We start from the raw sequence: 25,201 nt of genomic DNA, 5'->3' as shown, positions 1-25,201 counted from the left end.
TCACACGTTGGCGCATCTTGCCCAGTACTATGAAGCCCGTTCCCAGCTCGTTGGTTGTACCACAGCTCTGGTAGAAGGTAGCCGCTCGATGCCCGCTTTTCCACACCTTCTGTCCCGTCCAGCAAAGTTCCTGCAGCGCCACGATATCGAAGTTGCGGGGGTGTAGCTCGTCGTAGATTATCCTGTCACATCCTGCGAAGCCGAGCGATCTGCAGTTCCATGTTCCGAGTTTCCAATCGTGATCCTTTATTCGTCGCCTGGGTCGTTGCCGATTGTTCTGGGTCGTATTCTCTTCTGTATTGTTCGTTATGTGGGTTTTTTAAGGGGTGGCTTATAGGGCCTACGCCAACCACCTGTCTCGCCGGTGGGCCATCGTGCCAGGACTGCTTAAGGTCCCACCTGGGCACCAGGACAGGTTTACACCTTCCGAAGAAGGGTAACCCCCCCTTCCCTGCCAGCATACGACCAAAGTTCCCACCGGGGTTGGTTACCCGATCTTCACTAAGGTTACTCGTATCCCAGTCGACGCCACGAGGAGGCCAGGGCTAGGAGTTACTGGGCAGGAAGCTAAGGACCGCAAGTGGGGTCTATTTTATGCCTTCAGGTACGAGAGGCTTACGCACTGCCCAGTCATTGTCGACCGAAGCATTGGGATTCCGCTTAAATGCTTTCACAACGCGCTTGTGATCCTGACCACTAATAGAATATTTATTCTGACCGCATTTCTCCTTCCGTTCGATGGTCAGAGTTTGATAGTGACGTTTAATCACACAACTCACCGTTGACTGCACGATTCCGAGTTGTTTTCCGATGTTTCGTTGCTTTTCTGGTGACGCCTTCTTTCGAATTTTCGAAAAATAGCGCGATAAAAATACAGTTTAAATAATACACTCTAAACTACTTCTACCCAAATTTTCAAGAGAAAATGCCCAATCGGTTATTTTCACATTCGTCGTCCACTGAAGACACAACGGTAGCGTTTCTCCAACAACGCCTAGTTGCTTCACCACCTCTTCGTCAACCAGTCGTCCAAGAAAGTGTACAAAGACTCGGAATGATTACTCCCGTACTGCGTTACACGAATGATTCGAAACAGCGTCGTCTTCCCCAATGAAGTGATGATTGGTAGCGACTTTGGAACCACTTGGTTTAGCTTCGATCGGTTCCTGTTTGATCACGCACTTCACCGACTGATTGATTCCTATCGGCTTGCTGTTTCTTTTTTTTCTTGCTTGCCGTCGACTCTGCACAATTTGGTATCTCCCTGGTCTTGCTTTGAATGCATCGTCGGATGATGGCGTCGTTACCAACAGTCTATGTCGCATTGTTTGCGAACCTTGCAAACTCTCCTTCCATGTGCCCTTTTTTGCGTTCATCGACGAAACTCTGGTTAAGCTATCACCCGATGCTCCGGATTCTTGCAAACGAAACACGCTGGACTTATTGATTGCGTCTTCTTCTTCGCTGCTTCCGCTGGTGGCGAATCCTCTATTACGTGAGCTCCCCAGAAGTTCTTATCCTTGCCATTCTTCTTCGTCAGCCGCTGCTGTTGTCTTGGGTCATACTGCAACGTAACGTCAGGGGCCGCTCGCACCAGTGTCTGCACTGGTAGTGGGCAAATGAACGAATGCTTACTTCTCCTTAGCGTTGTTTGTATAGAGACCAGTCCAGCTTCCAGCATAGGTTTGTTAAGATGTGATTCATACCTTTCGGCTTCAAAATGATCGCTGAGATTCTGCACCACTATACCAAACCCTATCAACGTGTCGAGTCTATCCTGCTTCGGCGCTGGAACTCCACGGTTCTTCTGCGGCAACGTGTGAATTAGCAACGCGTGCCTGCCATAGATCATCTCCACTGGACGCTGGAAAACTTACCGGCAAAAGCAACCGACTCCGCACTCCGACCGAGCATGCCCCTTTAGGCACCGCTGTGACCTCGCCAGAATCTCCGCAACAGAAAACCCGCATGCCATAGTGGAATTGACGAACGCGTAGATGAATAGCGGCTAGTCCTCTGGATAACCGGAAATTGTTGACAATTCCTTGTCCATCACATGTCTAGCTGCCAACTGTCGTGGCGTTCGTTCCCAAAACGTCAGTCCATCAGGCAGTGGGTTTTGTTTCTGCCATCGCAACGCTTCTGGATATCGTGGTGACTCAGATTGGCCACTTTGCGGTGTACAAGCGAACTGTCAAAAATGAACACTCGAGTTCATTTGTGACGTCACCGTAGTTTTCAATTGAGTTCTACAAGATGACACGAAGAAACTCATGATTAATGAAGTTCATATTTGACAATTCTCGGTGCTTTGTTTACATCGTCAGTTGCGTGAGTATGGGTGCAACCAAATACAAATTAAATACGCCAAGGTCCCATACAAAAGGGTCATCATTCTTTGACTCACTGAAAACTAGATTTTAAGAACCCTATGCATGAATTTTGCTTGACAAGCAACAAAAACGAAAAAATATATTAGTATTTGGTGCAACGGATGTTCATCTGTCACACTCGAACTCACGTAACTCCCATATAAACAAACCACCGAGAATTACCAAACGAACTTCATCCGGCTCATTTTGCGGGATTATGTCGGTTGGTGTAAAACCTATTAGGGCACAATCCACGGCCTTCCTGTGCTAGTTTCAGGATTAATACTTTGGTAATTCGTTTCCGCTTTGTGTTTCTACTTACGAATAAATCAGTCATTTTTTCATCGAATTTACTAACAGTACTTTGGCACTTTCAACTTCACTTCTCGCTAATAAATTCATTCTTATTCTCCTCCGTTTAATTGACATCTCTTTTTCAATCTATCCCACCATCTGAAAAGACCCTATGTACACGTAACAGATTTTGTCATTCACCGGGGGGTAATCGAAAGTTTGGCAATAACACTGAAATGAAATGAATATCCCTTGAAGGATTCTTAGCTTTATAGTTATAGTAGATCTTTCAGTGCCTGCGAAATCTACGGCATCTTGTCGAATTGTTGATGTGTGATATTATCGTAAATCGTACACTCGTTCATTGGACGGTTTGTCAACAGACTGTCAGTCAAAGTCTATGTTTGACAGCAACAAAATAAACAAAAATTAAAACTACCCGTACAGCAACTTTCTATCAGGTTTGCTACGATTGATTTGATTATTCCACAAGTAGGCAAACAATGTACGCTCGAAGGCACTTTATTAAACTCGACCCCCTCTCCCCCTCCCGCTTTGCGCAATAAAAAAGCAGTAAAAAAACCGGTCGAGTGTCTTTTCGTGCAGTCTCAGCAAACTCGTGTAGGTAAACACTCACCAGCACGTCACTAGAGGAAAAAATAAAACGCAACGCAGTATACACTCAGCAAATAAACATTTCAATTTAAACAAATCGCCGAACGTTTTCGGCAAGCCTACTTTAATGAACCGTTCGATTCGACGAAATTTATCACGTTCGCCTCTTTTCCTCGGTGGGGGACACGCGGTGTTTGACATATAAAATTGATATGTAAACGTAACCCACCCACGCGCGACACGCGGTCAAGTGGCCAGATTCGATCCGCCGCATATAGGTACTCAGTAAAAGTGAGACTCGACCTAGCCAACACCTACCGACTCTCCAGACTCGAACTCGAAGAGCGCGAAGCGAAGCCAGAAATATAAATATTTTAATTGATAAAACGTACATGCGTTCGTTCGTTCGTCCGTTCACACAGACACGCTATCAAATTTAATTTTCAGCTGTTTCCATTCAGCACCTTTTTACTATGCCTGCTGCATAAATGGGTCCGGCGCTTCATTCCCTCCAATACGGCATGCTGTGGCCAACATCCGCCGGACCTGTATTCGGATGGCTTCGTGCTCATTCAGCTCTGCATGACCAAACATCGGTGTAAACGGCGCGTAAAACCACCGATTGGTTTTCAATTGGCCTCATACAGCGAGAGAGAGAACCGATCACCGATCAGACATAAATATCATCCTCGCATGTAGTGCCGGCCGGCCGCCCGTCTGTCCGCCTCCTGTTCAACCGGCTACGTACTCACGTGAAGCGCGAAACCAAAAATTTACACCGGCTGGACGCGTAATGCTAAACGATATAATCTGATTCGATTAGCCCTTCCGCCTAACCGGCCACAAACCACACCGGGAACTGCCGGAAAACGGCACTATTAAAGTCAGAATAATCAACAGCTTTTGGGGCGAACCGAACAAAAACGTCAGTCGATCTATAGAATGACACACACCTTTATCTGTTCGAAGATAAACAATGTAGTAGTCGGTTGCCATTGGAAAACAAACAGTCAGCAAAAAAGCATTTCCGTACACACATGCATACTGGAGCGTTTATTCCCGTTCCCTTTCCCGGATCAACAAATGAGCGTACAGGGTTCAGTTCGGGAAAGGGAGCAATCGAGTATTTTTATATGCATAAAATGAAGCATCAGCACACCAAAAAATATCCCACCAAGCAAACGTTTGACGAACTGAACTATGAATGGCCTGGCATCTGGTGATATGAGCAATGGTTCCAACAACAACAACAGTTCCTAGTAGAGAGAGAGAAAGGGAACTACCATCACCCATGTTGATTTGATATGCATCGCACTCAATGTTGCACCCGATTGAGTACGTAGCTTGGTTGGCCAACCAACCGGCCGGCCGGCCAGTTGGTTCAGTGTTCACCAACTTGGCAGCAAATCGACGATTGTGTGTAGGGTAGCCCCCTGCTGCCGGTTCCCGGTGCTAGATATTTTATATTCGAATTCATTGAAAATCCTAAATTGTCCATGATTGAAATGTGTTGAACAAAGTGTATGATGAGTTTTAAATTGATAGCAGTGTCGAAATAGGGTAGCGGCGGCGGCGGGAGCCGGTGTCAGATGGTTCTGCCAGCACCTAAACCATATTTCGCTTCGCAAGATAGGTCTCACCCGGAACGGTCCAATTGTTGCGCGCTGGGGCAATGTTTATTTTTTGCCAACATAAAACTGTTCGGGGGTTTGGCTATCGTGTGTGTTTTTTTTTGCCTGCCGCTTTATCCACTTCATGATTTTGCAGCTTTTGCCCGGGAATTTGAACAGGACACGGACAGCGGGATTTCGAGTGGTCGCCGGACCATTGATAGCACTCAAATAAGACAGTGATGAGTAATCGATTTCCGCACTTTTCAATAAACGTCAAGTCCACCAGCATCACCGCCATCGTCAATATCATCGACGATTTTTAACTGGAGTGTATGACAGTATGGATGTGTGGACGCTGTGCTTTCTGCCGGATGTGTCAACGCGGGTTTCGATTGATGTCGTGGAGTTTTTTCTTTAACTACTGATTTAACTTCGGTAAACCGAGCGGCAAAACAGCTATCAAAGGTACTTGTTTTGCACAGAATTTCTTAGAATTACATTTTACAAAATGACAACATTAACACATGGCGCACATTTATATCAGCCTGCTTGATTGATGATCCAGTCTTTGATAGATCAGCTGCAGATCTTGCGGAAACCGTGTCCGTCAAGGCTGATGTGATTGGGGGATTTTGTTCAAAAGAAATTATAACTACTAGACCAACGACACGACTAGACACTTGCATTTCAAAAGTGTATCGCAAATATGACTACCCCTCAGTAACTCAGGTAACTGGTAATGTCAAATATGACATTTGGTTAGAAAATGAATAAAACTAGCAACACCGTTGCAACCCCTGGTTACGCAGGGAAAAACAAGTTTATAGCACAACAACCCGGTCAAACCATTCGGAATTTGATTTGGAATCCTGAATGGAGTCAGTATGGATTCCAAATCAAATGCAACAACCGATTCTGAGTCGGAATCGGTTGTTGCATTTGATTTGGAATCCATAATGACTCCATTAAGAAATCCGAACCGGTTCCGGAATGAGTTTAACTGGGAACCTGTTAGCTTTTCAAAAGTCGTTTAGACTCTATCGGTTGTTGAATTTGAGCTGGAATTCATACTGGGAGTCCAAACCGGTTCCGGACTAGTTAAACTGGGTAGAGGTATAACCGCTGTCAATTCAGTCAAAGTCAGCCACAAAATACATGACGACAGTAGTGCACCTAGTTTGGATATCCCAACTACCTTCGAAACCGTTAGGGATTTTTACACAAGTTGAATGCTGAAGATGGACGTCTGTTCTCTGTGTGTTAATTGTAAACCGATAAAAAAATACACATGAGGAATTATATCTCTTACAACAGCTACCACGAATGTGTGTATGCAAAGTGGTTCTCGGTCGAGATCGGATCCGTCGAACAGTACCAGATCAAGATCTAAAAGATTACCATCGTACTTTCGAAGGTTGGTTCACTTACGCCCCGGTTGCGTTTTTACCAGAGCGAATAATTTTAACAGTATATGCAGGACTATCGCGCTGAACTAAACACTCGAGCTAGACAACGAATAACAACAGAATACAACTGCGAAGAGCTTAACATTCCGGCAGAAATCCTTTCTGTAAGTAAGTTCCTACACATCGACAGCCGATCACAAACAGAGCAATTTAGATGAACCAACTGAAAGCCGACGCTGATCAGACTGCGCTTGATATGTCGATTTATCAGACCAAGGAGCTCGCAAAAAATAGTTTCCTCAGTCAGTTCAGCCGAGAAACTAAATATGAAATAAAATAAAAGAAGGTCAATAAATAAAATCAAATACATGTAATCTGCCCCATATTGATTCGCTACTGATCAATAAAATGTATTCCGTTATAGAATAATTTATCAATGATTAAACCGTTTGTTTCGCCGGTACAATAACTCAAATCAACTCAAGGCCAAAAAGTACACTGATACAATTTCGGGCGGACCTGGTATTCAGCTGTCTGAGATGGGTATATTTGATGGGTCCCGTAACTGTTCTTGATGTTCTGAAGGATGTCTCCGCAACAGTGCTTTTGAAGCAAAAAATTACATTGTCCTCGGAAATACGATTCCTTCCAGTCGATCGGCCAACTTTTACCTCTTGGTGTGACGTGAGAAAGTGATCGATCCTGTGAAACGAAAAGACGAAGCATTAATTGTTAGAACATCTAGCTGCTCGATATCAGGAAACAATTGAGAAACTCTTAGTTTTGAAACTGTAACTTTTTGATTCCATTTGCTTTCAATCTCATCTCTTACAGACGTTAATTTTGACGACCGCTGTCGTCAATCTTGGAAATCTGTTGGTATGGTCGATTTGCGGCCAGTTTTTCATTGGAGTCTATTTCACTAGTATAATGCGGCCTTGCTGCTCCACAAGGCAAAATGAAATTATTAAATGTGCGTCGAAATCCAAAAATACTTTCAAATTACACCAGAGAGATAGCATAATAATAGAAAGAACTTACCAATCCGTTGCTGGATATTTTCCTATACACTATACTGTAAACATGGTTGCTTACAGTAACAGTAACTACAAATGAAATTAACAAAGAAAAGTTGCTGGAGAAATTATTTTTTGGTCCGCATCGGAGCGTTACTCAATATACCTACTGGAAACTGGCGATAAATGTTTTGAACGCTTTTTCTTAGGGATATTGCGCTAAGTTTCAGTTTGTGACGTTAGTAGACGTTAACGCGCAATCGGTTGCCACAATCTACTTCACCCTTTAAATCCACTGCTTATCAAAAGTGGTAGTGGTCTTGTGATTGTACAATGTTAGGAATGCATTATTTGGTCAATAATCAGCATCTGTGTAAACGTCGAATTTTTCCTCGTCAACTCGTTTATTGAAAATCTCATATTCTTTTGAAAATAACGATGATATAACTGGCACTCTTATCATTTTTCACTTTGACAGTTTAGCCTGTTTGGTTCTCGGATTCATTTATTTCCATTTTCTCTTAAGAATATAAGCAACGACACGACTAGACACTTGAATTTAAAAACTGTATCTCAAATATGACTACCCCTCAGTGAATCAGGTAACTGGAAAAGTCAAATTTGACATTTGGTTTGAATATGTATAAAACTAGCAACATTGACTAAACTGTTATTTTTTCCAAATCGTTCTATAGTAACCGCAATCCTAGTTACGCAGGAGAAAATAAATAAACAAAATAAATCGATAGCATAAGCTAGGACTACAGTCGTCTTATACCGCGGACGTTATCGTGCCCCTCCGTTGATTCTAGTAAGCTCCGTAAATTTGTGTCCGTTGCATTCATTCCAGCAAGCTCCCTGAATTTTCCAAAACTGGTTAATGTGACCAAAATAGTCTCTAAATTAGTTCTGGTCCATAGATTTTGTTTGACACGTTGTAGGTTAAGTTTTGAGATTTGACGTCAGGATATTCCGAATTCACCGAAATCTACTGCGTGGCAAAATGGTTTCCTAATTAGATCTGATTCCGGTTTGTAAATTTCTTTTGGGATTATAGTCCGAATTCGCCGTTCATGTAACAATTTGTTTTTGATGTATGTGGTTATTTACCATCAGTTTTGTCGTTTCCAGGCAAGCAGTACAATGCATTAATTGAGCATTGATTTTTGGCATTTTCTAACCAAAGTCCAGAGGGAAGAATGGTTAGATCTAAAATTACTTCAATTTGATATATTTCAGACAACTACAAATTATAGCAATAGCATTTTTCAATTTATTAATCAAATACCTTCCAAGTGATAATACCAAATAAACCAAACTCAATCAGGAATGACGCAAAAAGTATGCAAATGAGTTGACTATCAAGTGTCGGATTAATTTCGGATTTAGGTTTGAAACTGATTTTGAATCAAACACTCTTTATTCCAGCCGTTGTCTCCCAATGGTTTTCAAGGCTTAACTTTTACCATTTAAACGTTCGTCTCCTTCGCTTACGTGTCTTTATACATTGGCATAAAAAGCTCGACTACGAGCAACATGAACTATAGCAACGAATAGAACCAAATATATTGCAGAAACAGAACTGCCTATAATCGCAAGTCAGTCCCATGTGGATAGGGAATCCCATAGAACATGGGATTGACTTGCGATTATGGGCAGAGAATGTGCCCTTCAACACTTCGCGAAGAATCCGTGAGGTTTGCCTGGACAATAAATTGATATACGATAAGAAAAAGTTGCTCTGGCTATAACCAAAAATTAGTCAAATGTTGTTAAAAGTTTAAGAAAGGAAATGACGATGTAAGTTTTCAATTACTTTTAGTTAGAAGTGTCAATGATGCATGTTTATTACTATAGCTAATGATTGGATGTATTACAAAAACTTATTCACATGCATTAAACACAACCTCATGAACGACAAGTGGAGCTCCCCTTTTTAGGAGAGACTGCACCACTCCAGGGCCTCAGCAGCTTTCTGTTCGTTCGGATAGAAATCCGTGTAAAAAATATGCAATAAAATTTCAATGCCTTCGTCGCGAATTCAGCATGACTGGAAGGTAATTTGGTTCAGCTTTCAGAAACCAATTGCAATTAGAACTGTCTTGATTTATATTCCTATATTCGGTTGAAGATGATTGTTTAAGCCCCTATCTTTCATTATTTCGAGAATGGAGATGTGCGAATTGCTGAAAATGAGAAATATTACAAAAGAACGGATGTGAGTTTTGTGATACTGAATTTTTTTGCTCACAATTGGAACGGAATTCACGAATTTCCCTTCACTTGCTACGAAAGTTTACCTTGTTCACACGAAATTATTGATAGGATGTGATTTGTATCGATAGTCAGATACAGGCTATCGAACTTGGGACTTCTCAGGAACGACATCCAATTGGCATCGTTAAAATTGCGATCGTAGGTCAGCGCCTAGTAGCGTACCTTTGGTGCCACATTGAGACAAATGCTTGGCAGCAGCTTCTGCAAATTAATAAGCGATGTAGGATTTTATTCCGCTATCTTCCTGCAGCAGCATTACTCACCTTTTCAAGCCTGTTTTACGGCCACATTGATCTCCTGGCATACAATCGGTGTCATGTAGTCAAAACTAGCTAAACAGCAGCACAAGTACAAATGGCAACTGTTTGAGTTTCTCTCCGATGACCATGTCAAACGATCCGAAGAACGAATGGACTACCGAAGCAACGGATGGAGATTCTGTCACAAACGGTATATCGAACAAATCGGATAGCGAAGCGGCGGCCAAAAGATCACCCGGCAGGATATATTTTCCGGCTATTGTCAGGCAACAAACGTAATTGAACGAAAAAGCAGAAAAATAACATGGTTGCTATACAGCAACCAAAAATAAAATAAACAAAGAAGTGTTGGTGGAAAAATTATTTTTAGTTCGCATCGAGGGGCCACTCAATGTGCTGATAACTGTCGGTAAAAAACTCGATCACTTTTTGTTCAGGATGTTTCATTAAGTGGTACGTCGTGTCGTTGACTAGACGAAACTAAGCGCTACTGTCTCCATGCATTCACGGACTGAAACATGGGGTCTCGCTCTAGCATATTGTATCCCGTTACTTTGACATGTGTGTACCCGGAGCAATATGTGTCAAACTAATGGGCCTAGCATATGTAAAAGCGAGATGATAAATTATCAGTGTTAACAGTGGCATGCGACCTCTAAAAGTTGTAATCTCTTTAGTTAGGCCCGCACCATTACTGGCTAACTTATTTAAGGACATTATACAAAAGAGCCACAACATTGCTCCACACACCCCCTCTCTCTCCTGCCTAACCATGTATCTGACATGAGCAAATGTAAAAATACGTTTTTCCATACACTAACCTTGCCGGTGTACCACGAAACTGCTACTTGAAGAAGCTAGAACATTTTCCTATACAATCAACAAGAGTTTTTGACGGAATTCCATCCGTAGCTCTTATTTCGTGCGAAAATAGCATCCCTCTTCCCTTGGGGTTTCTTTTCGAAACACTCTTATTTTTCTTCTTCTCATTTTCAGTGCATTTTTTCAAATGCACTTTAATCACACACCACTGCAAAAACACCCGCGAAACTTTAATTGTTTAGCAACAAAACTTCAAATTTTCTGCCAATGTGCAGATGACCGAAGGAAAATGTCCGAAAACTCCCATTTGTGCGTTTGAATTTTCACTTCGAATTTCATTTTTTCGCAATGTAAACAAGCGCGTTGGTGCCTAACAACAGGCGTGCGTAGCTGGCTTCCACATATCTTCACCTTAAATAGTCCTATATATTAATGAGAGTCTCTTTCTATTAGGTTTTGCAAACCGAAATAGCCCCACAAAATGAGCCGGATGAATTTCGTTTGACAATTTGTTTTCAAGTGATGCCAGATTCGGCTTTCTGTTAGCAAACTGAAATACTTATTGAGAAAAAAAGGATTTTCCCAGTTTTTTTTCACATCAGGAACATTGTACTGCTCACGATCATGCTCAGAATAACACTGCTTAAAAAATGGAGATTGTGAAATACAATTTAGTACGTTCAAATGTTCTATTTTATTAACATATTTTTACTTAATTTTCTAAAATTCTCACTGCAAATTTCACCGCATACAGAGCGCTGTGTTGCCCACTTATTTGTCAATAATCCGACCCGTGGATCAAAAACGGCGAGCAGATGTAGATAAACCTTGTCAACGAGGAGATAGTTAAATAAAGTTTGTGAGTTTGAGCTGACATAGGCATTTATTCCTCTAGCTGTGACTGATGCTGAATACAATCGTTTACAGGCTTCACTGGTTGAAGTAATAGGTCCTCGAAACAGCCAACCCCGTGTTTCAGCAGATTCGTGCAAACCAAGCCCGTCTTGGTGACCACTCCATCGATCTCAACTTCTTTTGTAGGTACTTACACACGGTAAGCCTTCGAAAAAGGGTTGTCGCTGGTAATGGCATTTGTTTGTTTTAGACTCGTTACCAAGGAGGGCTTTCTAGGGCGAATCTTTCATATTTCGGACACAGTCAAATATCGTTGTGTCAGTGTTTTTATTTTCGTCTTTTCTTTGACGTGGAAGAAAACCACAACATCAACTATTTCAATAAATCATCAACTATAAAACAAAAAGAACCAAAAACCGATGACAAGAAGAAACTCCACCCGATAAACTAAGGCGGGACCACTTGCTATAAAGCCAATATAATAATTTCGAAAATATTTATTCAGCATCTATTTTTTTAATTATCATGCACTTTACAACAAAAATGCTCAACTAAACATAATACAGCTATACTAATGGTAACCAAAATAGCAGAAAACCTACCCAACAGATATCTCGAAAGTTAGCGCAGATAAGCTAAGAATTGTGATATTCTGACCCAAGCAAGCAAATGACGTTTGTGGCGACAAGTCTTTTGTGAAGGACTGCCGCGTTTACGTGTCCGCTCATACAGTTTAGATCAACGGTGTTGTCATCGATTCGAGTTTGTCATGTGTTATGACTATACCTAAGCACTAGGTTAGCTCCAATGAGCAAAGATTTTAAATGGCAATCGCTCTGAGCTAGGCAAAATTGAGTATCCCTTCCAGCTTGTATGTGACCTTTAGCGGGACTGCGTTTGCGTTTAATTCCGTCTTATTCTTATTCGGCTGGTCGTACTAGGCGCATGCTTGCGCAGAGAATCATGAGGATGACTCTTGCATTGGGAATGCTGGTAAGTATTCCTATTATGGGGAGAGTCCATACCCAGTCAAAAAAGCCGAACGAATATTGTCAGGCAAATTGGATATTTTGAAGTTTTACTTTACTCGCCTTTGCTAATTGCCCCTAAGAACAAATGCAATTTGCATATCTGATTTCAATGCTGATTTATCTTGGAGATATGGTTTTCGGGATAATTAAGAGATTTTATTAATATAATTTGAGTGTGTATAAAAGCCTGCTGTATCGATAAAAGTCTCCGCCTACCCGGTCAGCGTGGCAAGCGGAAAGTTAGCAAAAGTTGAGCAAAACGAAATTGATGCTGGCAGAGTTTCTGCGAGCATTTTGCACGATTTGTGTGAGAATTCTGGCAACGAATTCGCTCAAAAGCAACAACCGTTTCTGACAGAAGCGGTTAAACCAACAGATGCTGCTCACTTTTATCCAGAATCGAGCCAGAAATGTACGGCCAAGATCTCTGCACGCTTCCTGCCACATCTTTGTCAGATGTTTTGCTCGTGCTAAATTCTACCAGGTAGGAATTGCCAGGATCTTTGCACAGTTTATGTCCGAGTTATGCCAGGGTTTTGCTCGGTTCCTGTCAAAATTTGTCAGAAAACGCGAGCGAAACCGAGTTCGCCCTAGCTCAACTAATACGCGCAGAAATCTGACAGGGCTGCCAAACCAAGACTTACAGAAATCTAGCAGAGCGGTCCTTGCCAAAAAATTTGCTCACTGGGTAACTATGAATATAGTAACTGTAATATACACTAAAAATTGAACTGTCATAAAAAAATCGTTTAAGAACTTTTCAGGCTTACCATTTTTTCATATCTCTCACTCATCATGTAGTAAATGTCAGAACTGCTGCCAACAGGCAATAAATTAGAAATTAATTACCGAACAACGAATGCGACCTAAATCAAAAGTACAACCTCGAAGAACGACCAGCTATTTATACCCATCGGGGACGAATGTTGACACAAATTCGTTCCCGGAAGTTTCCTTAATTTAATTCGGAAAGGTGGTGCTGTTGCAGAAACTTTTTCCTAACCCAGGTGTGGAACCCTTCGGTGGGAACGATGCTGCCGTCAGGAGCGCGCTAGTTTTGTGCCCCCACTGATGGTTTCTATCGATCAAACCTGCTTTCGCTGGTTGGTTGGTTCAGTTCGGTGAGATTCCGTCGCGAAAAATCAAATAGGAGTGAGAAGCTATTTTTAAGCGTCAGCAAAACAAGTTCGAATATTTATTTGTCATCCTAGCAGGCGGAATCGTAGAGACCGAAACAGAATACTGCTTCCTCTGGCGACGCGGCAAAGCCTGCTTATTAGCCATGGATTGCGCTTTCTGCAGCGAACGAAGCGCTACGCTGTCCCGACAGGTCTGAAACTTTTCGATTCTGTTCGGGCCCGTAAGTAGGACACGGTTGGGATTGGCAACCTAAAGAGCCCGAGGGTAGGTCGTACAGCGCAGCACAGAGCACAATATCAGTGGGAGAAAGATGAAAGTGACTGCAGCAAACCTGTTGGGTCAAGCGAATCGCTTTCATTCACTAAACGGTCGATCCCGGTGGACCGACGACAGACACAGTGGCGAAATAAGTTTTTACGCACAAGTAAGTAGGGGAATTGTGGGAAAAACCGACACTGTGGGTAAAACCGACACCTCACAACATTTCCTAGAAATCAAATTTTTATTCATTTCATAATGATACATTATTATTAGTACGTTTATTTAGAGCATTTGAAGAAAAATTGGATTTACGTTAGTACGCCGAATGTCAAACAAATAAACAAAACATACGACAGCAGCGTTCATACTCGTCTGGATGTAAAATTTCGTTGGTAGATTTTAAGGTTTTAACCGAACAAAAGCTTTTCAAATCCTTACATTTTTCAGTACCTCTTATTATCGGCCTGTCCTGTGATCAACTAGGTGTATTGAAGACGAGTTTGAGAAATTCAATATTTTTAATTGCTTTTATAAAAAAATGTGCGCTGTTGGGGTAAAACCGACATCCTGTGATTAGGGTAAAACCGACACGCTGTTTAGATGGTTGTGTATACTTGCAATTCATTTCAAAATACTGGAGATCTTTGTGACACTTCAATTAGCCTATTAGAACACTATAGTATTAGCAGAAATATACAGAAATACTTTTATGGTGTTTATTTCTTGTAAATCTCTTTAAAAATCAAAAATTGGAATTTTTGCTTATCTGATTCTATCGAAGCTTTTGCTATTTCTGCAAAAAGCTCATCAAACCGAATTTATAGTGTTCTCTTGGTTTGTCATAGACGAACTTTATCACAATGAGACAATGATATTATGTATACCCCAATAGATGATCAGAGTCCGAAAAATCAAATCTGAAAAAGATAGTTTTACTAAGAAGTGTGTGTGTCACTTATAAGTGAATGAATCCAATTAGCAGAACATAGAACGCTTGCAAATCTTCTCTTACGAAGTAAAATGACACTGGAGGTTGCAATGATGTGCGCAAAGATTCTTTGGAAATACTCATATCAATAAATAATCCTATAGCACATAATACTCTTATTTATAGTACTACGCTTTCGAACTTTCTTCCCCTCACTACATGATGAAGCAATAAAAAGCGCATATTTGCATCATACATACTCACACTTTATTAATCACGCATATACCTCATTTTTAATAAAGATAAAGATTTTAATAAAGTGGAGAGAAAATAAATTAAAGGGGGTGTCGATTTTACCCCTATGGGGTGTCGGTTTTTCCCGCAGTGCCTACAAAAAGTCACTTTGTTTTCCAAGTTTTACAACCAATAATTTTTAATGAAATTAATTTTTGAAGCGCTGAAAAAATTAAGTCTTGTTAAGAATTTTCTGAAGAAGAATTCTGCATAAAAACTATAATTTTATTGGTTTTGTGGCAACTTACAAAAATTGTTAAGCTTAAGGTGTCGGTTTTAACCATAATTCCCCTACGTCGGCAGGGGAGCTTCTGATGCTCGAAGGAAGGAGAATACAAGAACGAAACGTAAAAATTCCTCAAATTTTTCCCCTGCTTTCGCCGGCAGACTGGCATCGTGGTATCTTCAGCTCGTCTCGACGTGCGACGTTCGGTTTGCTGTGGATTGCGGTGTTCTGGGTAATCAGATACCTGGCTGCCCTTTCCGAGCCGCAACCACCTTCCCACAAGGCGGGCGCACTGGAATGGAAAGATATATTTTGCCTTTAGGTTAATTGCACCGTTCATCACGCTGACGGATTCCAGGCAGTCTCTTGATTCATAGTCCTATCCGATGACGGTTGAATTTGGATAAAAGTAAATCGTTTACCGGGGAAATTTGCAAAGCTATACACTAGAGGGAATTTAGGCATTTAGAGAAAAACAAATCCGAGAAGTCAGTCTTTTAGAGGAGAGTGGGAGTGTATTTTTAAACGTTTTCTAATCTCAGTTGACCGGGTGATATTTTGCTGCATCAGAGCAAGCCTACAGGGAATTCAAAAGTTACTGAAGCAATGACGGCCTATCACTGTTACAGTACAAGGACAAGACACAGGTGAAAGTTCAAAACGTTCCAAAGGCAATCGTGTTTTTCGGGTTGAGAGGAACGCATAAATTTAATCCTAATTGCTTTCGTACTTATTATTATGACGACATGGCGTGCAATTTGTTCCCGGAATGTCTCGTTCGCCCTCTATAGTCAGTTCTGCTCCACACTATATGCTAGCTGCTGCTGATGATGATGAGATTTGAATGTGATTATGAGTGTTTCTTCTCCACGGTGGATAGATCCATTTGGGCGACGGGAGGGTATGGAAAGCAAGACGACCGCACCCACACATCTACACACACTTTTGCCAGTGGGAAATACTTTTGATATGTAATTTAATTGCAAATTAGTATCGATTAAATATATATTACGAGTCATTTATAATCATTTTCGTTCGCTTACGGCTCATGTTCCTGGAGCGGAACGCTGCTGGCTGGGCAGCACATGGGGGGGGAGCACGCCGTTCCGGAATACTGCGGTATCTGTGTGGGTGGTGTAAGTGGTTTAGCACTTACTCTTGGATTCCGGCAGTCCTCTTGGGCACCACGGTGCGTGATTGCGAGCGAGGAGCCGGGGGATTGCCATTATCGCGTTCCATTTTTCACCGCGAGAAATCGATATTGTTACGTTCAGCTATCTTCGTGCCGGCGAAGAAAAGGTCGTTGGAAAGGGCACTAGCTACACTTTCTTCGTGGATTTTGTGTGAGTGCGGACGGACAGCGATCGATGGTGCATTTACGTCACACAGCTTTTGTGTAGTTTTGTTTTTGCGTGCACGAAAAACTGGATCTAGCTAGAAAAATAGCACTACCAAAGTAAGAATAAAATAAATTGAAATTGGGTCTAAATGTCCCAAATGTTCATTTTTACATATCTAGAAAAATTAAAAATTACATTTGACGTAAACAACATTACGAGGATTTTTTCTGTGTAATAAAGGGTGCATGGAATCAAATTGCATCACAGGAAAAGCTTCGTCAAAATTCACCCATTCAACCGATCGTTTTTAAAATTTCAGGGAATAAAATAAAACCTATTATTAAACATTTAACATGTTGGTTTTATTCAATTTCACAGCCATAGTCAGTGCCATCCTTTGGCACTAAATTGACCTCCTTAGCCTCGTACCGCCTCAGAATATCTTTCGAGGCTAAATGCCAGAAACGCATAGGCCCATCGTGAGTCATCAGAAGTGGAAGTAGACACTTTTGGGGGCATTGTTTCCAGTACACCAGCACATTAACCGTCCCAGTTGTCACGAATAGGATGCTCCGCTTTCCACATGAGCAAATTGCCTGCCAAATCGTGTATTTTTGGCAAACTTAGACATTTTCTGCACGTCAAACTTATGTATGTATTGTATGTATTTAACAATTTACATCCATCTGACAATGAGTCTTAATGCACTAAATTACAAATAATTAACCTAAAGTGATAACAAACGATTTCTAAACTGCGCAGAACTAATGACGAAGTCGAAGATGTCGGTAAAATCGTTGAAGCGACGGACCATTGCTAGTATCGGGCTGTTAGCAGCGTAGTTAGTGTTACGCATTTCAGTCTGCAGCAGTGTTCGAGGACGAAGGACACGGGTTGGTGCGTAGAGGTTAATTTGTGATAGGAGATCGGGAACATCATATTCGGCGAGAAGAAGCTTAGATACGAAGGTGGCTTGCGACGCGTGTCTACGATCCTCTAAAGTGTGCAGTCCTAGTAATCGACAACGGTCTTCGTATGGTGGCAAGTTCAGCGGATCATTCCAGGGCAATTGACGTAACGCATATCTTATGAATCTGCGCTGGACGGCTTCAATTCTTTGGCTCCAAGTTGCATGGTAGGGGCACCAGACGACGTTTGCGAATTCCAACTGTGAGCGCACCAGTGAACAATACAACACTTTGAAGCACAAAGGGTCCCGGAATTCGTTGGATATTTTGAACATAAAACCTAGTAGACGATTAGCTTTGTCAATGATCGCTTGATCGCTGAGAAGTGATGGGTGTACGTTAGCTTTTCATCAAGGATGACGCCCGAATCTTTTACATGATCAACGCGTTGCAGCTGAGTTCCAGCGATATTGTAGTTGAAAATAAACATGTTTCTCGTTCGATGAAAGCTGATAACCAAGCATTTAGCAACACTAAGAACCATCATGTTTCTTTTACACCAACTATAAAAGGTATCAACGAGATACTGTAGCTCACGGCAATCGGTTTCTTTCCTTATAATTAGAAATATTTTCAAGTCGTCGGCGAAGATCAGTTTCCCTCCACGCATTAAGACGAAAGCCACACCATTCACGAACCTGGAGGAACTCCAGAATGGTTGGAAAAGGACTCAGATTCATTGTCACCAATTTGAACAACAACTTTACGGTGAGCAAGGTATGATCGAAGCCAACTGCAGAATCGGGCAGTGCATCCAAGTTTATCAAGCTTCGTTAGCAGTATCTCATGGTTAACAGTGTCGAAAGCAGCCTTAAGATCTGTGTAGATCGTGTCCACCTGCAGTTGTTTGGACATTTGTTCCGTACAAAAAGATGTGGAGGTTCGTCTCCACCGATCGACCGGGAAAGAATCCGTGCTGAAAAGGTGCGTCAATGGAATCGCTAAAATATCCGAACATTTTTTCAGAACAGCTGAAGGCATAGCACTTAGTCCTGGAGCATACGACGATTTCGTTTTTTGTATTTTTGCAGAGAGAACCGATTGTTCTGAAATGGTGAATACATCCATATCCACCGCACCAACGGGAACATCACGGGACGCGTTGTCGAGCTCGATGGCAGTTGGCGCATCAGTAGTGAAGACACTCGAGAAGTAACTGGCAAATAGGGAGCACTTTGTCGCCGTCGTAGTCGCTACTTCGCCATTGTAGACCATCCTAAACGGAAGACCCGTTTCCTTCCTCTTCGTATTAACAAAAGTCCAGAAGCCCTTCGAATTTCGTCGTAAGTTTTGTTGGATGCGGTTCACATATCCTTTATACAGCAATTTATTATAACAGCGGTACTCATTACTGACTATTGCGAAAAAGTGCTTGAGAATAGGGCATCGTCGATTTGTGTACGCACGTAGAGCTTTGGCACGGATGCGTTTCAGATTCTGAAGCATTGCGTTCGACTAGGGAGGTTTCTTAGGAGGTTGATAATTTGGAACAGATTTTTCAACACAGTCAAAGAGTAACCGATTATAGAGATCAACTGCAACATCTACATCCACTTGATCAAGTAGTACACTCCAGTAAATCAGCAACAGTGAGCGGCGTAGAGCTACTAGATCAGTTTTGCGAAAATTATGACGATTCACAGCTAAAGCTTCTTCCTATAGTGGTGAACTAATGGTGGAAATGGATATTTCTAAAGCTGGATGATAGTTGTCCAAAGAAACGATCACACTGGAAGCTTCACTCACAGAACACTCAGGCAAAGCATTCTTATTGACGAAGACAAGGTCAAGAAAACGAGATTGATGGTTGGAAACCGTGCTTACTTGACTTAGTCCGTGAAGAAGTAAGTAAGCGGCTGGCAGGATTTGTTGTCGAGGATAACGGGTTAGGGTAAGCGTACCCACGTCCAGAAGAAACCCACATGAGTCCTGGATGGTTGAAATCGCCAAGGACTATCATCACATCGTTTGTATCTGCGTGAGAAGAAGCGCGCTCTTTGGAATCTAGGTGGAACTGCGTAATAGAACAATCAAGTCGTTTTTCTGGAGGAATGTAAACAGCTCCAATAAAGTAGTTCTTCTTTTGCGTAGTAATCTTCGTCCAAACTGCTTCAATGCTTGATGAACTATCCACACCAAACTCACAGGCAAGTGCGGAAGAAACAGCAATTAAAACTCCCCCGCCGCGACCATGAATACTGTTACGAGCACCTCGATCCGCACGATAAACCGCGTAAGAATCCCCGAAGAACTGCATCGATGTAATACGATCATCAGGCCAAGTTTCCGTTAGAACGAAAATGTCGTAGTCGCCGTCAAGATCAACCAAGTACAAGTCCTCGATTTTCGTCCTTAGCCCTCTGACGTTTTGGAAATACAACCGCAAACCATCGACGCCACGTGCCAAGCGTCCCGACAAATTGCAAGGACGGGATGTACCCGATGGCAAGCTGGAAACCAGAAGGTTTTCAGGAAGCGGCTCGTCATTTAAAGCAAAATACTCGCCTGAGAAGGGAGTTGGGAAGACTCCCTCACGACCTCCGAAAGCAGGGCCGGAACGACTAAACTGGTCGCTGGCTGGTAGCACGACTACATCGGAGCGCTCGGGGGCTTCCGTAGTGCGGCATAACAGGCGTCCCGGTGATGGCAGCGCAGCGTGAATTTGTTTGTGCAGTCTTGGCGATGGCGGCGAAATAATGCTACGTTCAAACCTCGGTAGATTGTTCGAACGAGTTGTATCAGAGGGCATGCGAGAAACCAGAAGGTTTTCAGGAAGCGAATCGTCATTTATGGCAAGCAATGAAAAAAGAAGCCCTGGAAACTGCCGTAAATCCACTTTCACGTGAGTCTCGTCATCAATGACGAGACCATGCGATTTCGTCAACAGCTGAGTGGAGAGCTCCCGCGTACCTGATTTTCTCACTACATTCTGACGTCCATCGCGATTCGGCGTATTTTGGTCGTCGTACGGGGTGAGTGCTTTACGTTTTTTTTGCATCCTGCACAAACATTTTGCTTAAATGCAGTTTTTTCGACACGCCTCTCACTGAATTATTGGGATTCTTGAAATCTTCTACTACCCACTTGTGATCCTTCATACTATACGGAGATACATTTTGGTCACTTTTTACTTCCTATCGATAATCAACGTTAGTTGCACCGTTTCAAAACATGACTATCCAAAGATTGGACCATTCCCAACCTCTTGCTAATGGCACGGTGAGAGATCCGGATGTAGTATATTACACATCTTCCCTCGAAGGCGATCTGACTCCAAAATGAGGGGTAACTGCCGGTTGATGCAATTACACATGAATGTATGTACCTCTGCCTACTTTGATATCTATATCATGTCCCACAACATTGAACTAATTTTACCCAAAATTTCAATAGAAAACACCAAATGGAAAAAAGTTACAGCAATTTGAAAAGATTTAAAGGGCAAATACGAATTTTCGGTTGCAAAATGCCCAAACGTTGCATATGCGAAAGCCCAATATTTGCCCCTTAAAGGGCAATTAGCGCATCCAAGTTGGCAAATCGCTCCTCGTTAGCCAGCAACAGCCCTTCTTGACTGGGATTGGGCCAAAATGACCAAAAACAAACATTCCAAAAGCTATAATTTTTTAACCTAGCAATTTGATGTTTCTTGACTTTTCCTCTTTCGTTGTAAGTAGGGGTTTCCCCACCACTTGGCTTCTTATTTGCCCGGTGGACCCTATTTGTCAGGGCGACCTAGGAGCCTCTGCAAGAAGTTCGGATTTTCTTACATAAACAAAAGATAAGGAAAACAAAACAAATATATAAATTTACCTACTTTTAGAAGCCACTTCCACTCACCCTTTACTGCCCTGCACGATGATAGTTGATCTGCTGCTGCTGGCAACGTGTGGTATCTTCCAACCGACCGGGTCAACAACGGAACCTCCCTAGCGACGGTGAAGAAATATCGTCGGATTCCCTTGCTCCCTGCAAGAACTCCCGGAAGACGCCGCCACAGTGTTCTTCCCAGGCGGAGCTGTTGTCCTACCTACTTCCCTCACATTGGCTGTTAACTGCAGAGAAGACCAAGGCTCGTTCGGCGTATCCTCTACAATAAAAACTTCGTGTCACTTAGCTGGCCCACTTTAGCGATCCAGCACCACTCGTTATTAAGTACCCAGACCACGGCCTGGTACTTTTCGACGGGTATTTTAACTGTGGCACGAGCGTATTTCACCTCACTGGTTGGACCAGACAGGAAACTGTCCCGAAAAAAGACTATTTTCCAGACGTCTGTTCTAAACCGTGATCTGCCACTTTCTGCCTAATCGAAATAAAAATATTACAAAACCGCCTCACCGCGTAGCATCCATCGCCCTAGCGCAGCATAACCAGCAACAATTTAACAGCAAAAGGAGAGCGATGGTCTATCTAATCCCTACCTTATTTATACAGAAATATCTATCTAGACCAACAGAATCGTTCACAAAAGCCTAGACGAACAGAATCGTTCACAAATTTACCAAAAAAAGTGAACGATCATAAGGAACAGCGGTGAGCATTATGTGACATAAACAATGCACTCTACGGAAAGAGTACGCAAATATATGTATACTTCCACCGAGTGCTAAATTGTTACCCTGACGGGTTACATCGTGTAAAGCAACGATTCTCAATTGAAATCAAAATGTTCTAATATTCTTGCACAAATAAAAGTTATAAATAAGTCATACTGACCCGGATTTCAAACTTTTTTTTTAAGAAATAATTTTAAACTACATCAAAATGCAGCTGAGTGAAAGCGTGAGATCACCAGTGAACTATCCAAAGTCCAAACGACACATAGGAGTCACTGTAGTAAACCCGAGCAAACAAAAAGACCATGGTTCTTCCGTGCTCATCGTTCAAATTCATCCCCTTTGTATGGTGTTTAGATAGTGTTTTTAATGAGTTCAATCCATGAAATTACCATCACCATGGTCCGGATTATCCCATATAAAAACCATATTCTGGTGCATTCAAGGGCTTTTCAGACCATTTTATGGTGTTTTAATGGTTGTGAAATTTGGCGCGGACCATATTCATGGTCTTTTTATGGGGTCTATCTTCCGGATACAATTCCGCATCCTGGTGGTCAACTGCTTCGTATCCTTAGCCCGCCAATTGTTTTTGTACACTAGGGCACTGAGGGAGCCGAAAAAAAACCTCAATGGGAGAACAGTGGGGCAAGTTGGTCGGGTTCCTTTCTTTCGGCACGTACGGTATCTTTTTATGCTCAAAATACTCCCGCGTCTTCTTGGCGTAATGGGAAGACACCTTGTCCGGCCAGAAGACGTACTTCCCATCCACACGATGCTCCTTTACGAACGGCAGAAGCATTTTCTCAAGCCAGTCCTCCTGGTACACTTGTTGTTTGATGGCCAGACCACTCGGCTTGATCCATGGCTTTTAAATCCCTCTGTCTGATATGGCGATGTACAGTATAACTTTTTTTTCAAATGTATACTTAAACTTACATTTTACTTCGGGGAGTGTGGCCGACTTGTCGCTGGAATAGTATCTGTCATTTCCTGGCATGTGGGTCTTCGAGAGTGGAAAGTAACTTTCGTCGTCCAGCACCAACGACGTCCTGCCGTAGTTCTTCGTCATCCCCCGGTACTGCGATTTCACAATCGCTATCTGCTCGTCAGTGCACTCGGGGGACCTAGTCTTCTTGCGACAGATGATGTCCTCCATCTTGAGGGTTCGGTGAATCAAGGTATGGAGCAGTGATATTTTCGGCCGGCGTCATGCAAACTCGTTCCGTCCTTGTTGTCAAACAGCTTTTTCAACGCTTCCTATTTCCTCTTCATCATTATCTTCGCTGGACGGCCGCTACCGGCCTTCCGCTTCACGCTCAGGGATGTCAGGATCCGGTAAACTGTGCTCACGGGCACGTTTTCGTCTCGAAAGTGGTCTACCCTAAACTTTTTTCCGCGATGACCATGCGTTTCGTAAAACCATACAACACGCTCGCGGAATACTTGATGTTTCGACGCCATCTTCGATTGAACTGACAGCACCCGAGCGAAACGAAACATGCCACCCATTTCTAGGGAGTCCAGAGAAAAATTCTCTTGGAGAAAAAAAAAATACGCTCTTTACTTTAGTTACAGAAAGGTATTGAAGTCATCCTCATTTTTATTGAACACCCGTTATTGAATCAGCAAAGGATCAAAATAGTAGTTTACTACCGAATGTTCATTGATATCAAGAGAGATAAGTTGGTAGGCGGTTCTCATGGTAAAGAGAGATAAGTCTCCCTGTGCCAAGAAACATGTTGATAGGCTGAGCAGTCTTAAGACCATTGTGTACCCATGGGCACTATTGAGCTACAGGGTAGCTCCATGAAAATGATTTTTCAATATTTTCTTTATTTCATCGAAAAAATCGGAAACTTTGGCGAAATATTTCTTGCATATTTTAAATTTATTTACTTTAAACTCATTCGGAAAGGGAACCTTTTGACATAATAATTTTCGATAGTCTTCTAGAGACACTGGAACAGCTGACACATGCGGTTTCTTCTTCTGCATATTACGTCTTGATTTGGCGTTGGCGACTCTCTCAACATTACTCCACATTACAAAGTCGAGTAGGTTGATATACGGAGATGCTTGAAATTTTGATGGCACCATGTTTGCACGATTTTGCCCCTTGTGCTGGTGCTGAACCATGGGTAATGTAAATTTCAACGTCTGAAAATTAATTTTCGATCCCTGGTAAAACTTTAGGTAGACGTACTGGTTGATTTTTACGCCATCCGGAATCCGGAAACAGGATTTTTTTCTATTGGTAGCTACCTCAGCCCAAATCACAGCCGAATCCGGTTTTGCGTCCTATATACACATCTATCCCTGGGAATAATGGAATCAAGATTTTTATCGTTTTGATGATTAAATTTGCCGCTTACATCAAATAATTTCTCATTCGAATAGATAACGACGTCAGGATGATTTGCGAACCAACTTTTTTAGCATTTCGCATCTTTCCAGTTACTTCAATGCCTCAGAAACAAGCCTGTGTTGTCGGAGTTTGTATGAATACAACCCAAGGTCTTTTTTCGCCACAGTTTGGATCGTCTTACGTGACACTTTGTAGTCGTTAGCCATTTGATTCATGGCTCTGGCCGGACTCTAACGTATTTTGTTGGTGTCAACTTTAATCTACACCTTTATCGGTACAGAAGACCTTTTCGATCCGAACGTCTAGATGCTTCAATTCCATTTTGCAATCGTTTCTTGCATCGCCAGGCACATTTTCGATTCACACCAAGCAGCTTCGTTATGTCTCAAACACATGAAGAAAGGCTCATTAAACCACCCGGCTTCATGGCGTAAGACCGAGAATTCGTTCCTCCATCTGCGACATTCATTTTTATCGGAATTAGAGCCATTCCGAAAGATTGCTGTTTTACAAAATGTCGCCTACTCCGGCCTGATCCTAACGCAACCAACAAAGA

The 25,201-nt window shown here is 42.3% G+C and overlaps 1 protein-coding gene and 1 long non-coding RNA gene across 4 annotated transcripts in view; one reads left to right on the top strand and one right to left on the bottom strand.

Annotated features, from left to right (window-relative positions):
* LOC131690847 (methylcytosine dioxygenase TET-like) overlaps positions 1 to 25,201 on the top strand; it is a 574,639-nt gene that overhangs the window by 473,521 nt on the left and 75,917 nt on the right. The window lies entirely within an intron of this gene.
* Positions 9,189 to 10,560, bottom strand: LOC131690848 (uncharacterized). 2 transcript variants are annotated; one of them, XR_009305639.1, is made up of 3 exons: positions 9,857 to 10,560; positions 9,568 to 9,794; positions 9,189 to 9,502 (listed from the first exon to the last, which is right to left on the bottom strand). It is a non-coding gene; the product is annotated as an uncharacterized LOC131690848 (long non-coding RNA). The 2 variants fall into 2 exon arrangements; XR_009305640.1 differs by having other exon boundaries at positions 9,617 to 9,794.

The sequence above is a fragment of the Topomyia yanbarensis genome, chromosome 3 (assembly GCF_030247195.1).
Source record: "Topomyia yanbarensis strain Yona2022 chromosome 3, ASM3024719v1, whole genome shotgun sequence".
NCBI lineage: Eukaryota > Metazoa > Arthropoda > Insecta > Diptera > Culicidae > Topomyia > Topomyia yanbarensis.
Note: the sequence above shows the minus strand (reverse complement) of the source record. Positions and strands in the feature narration are given on the sequence as shown.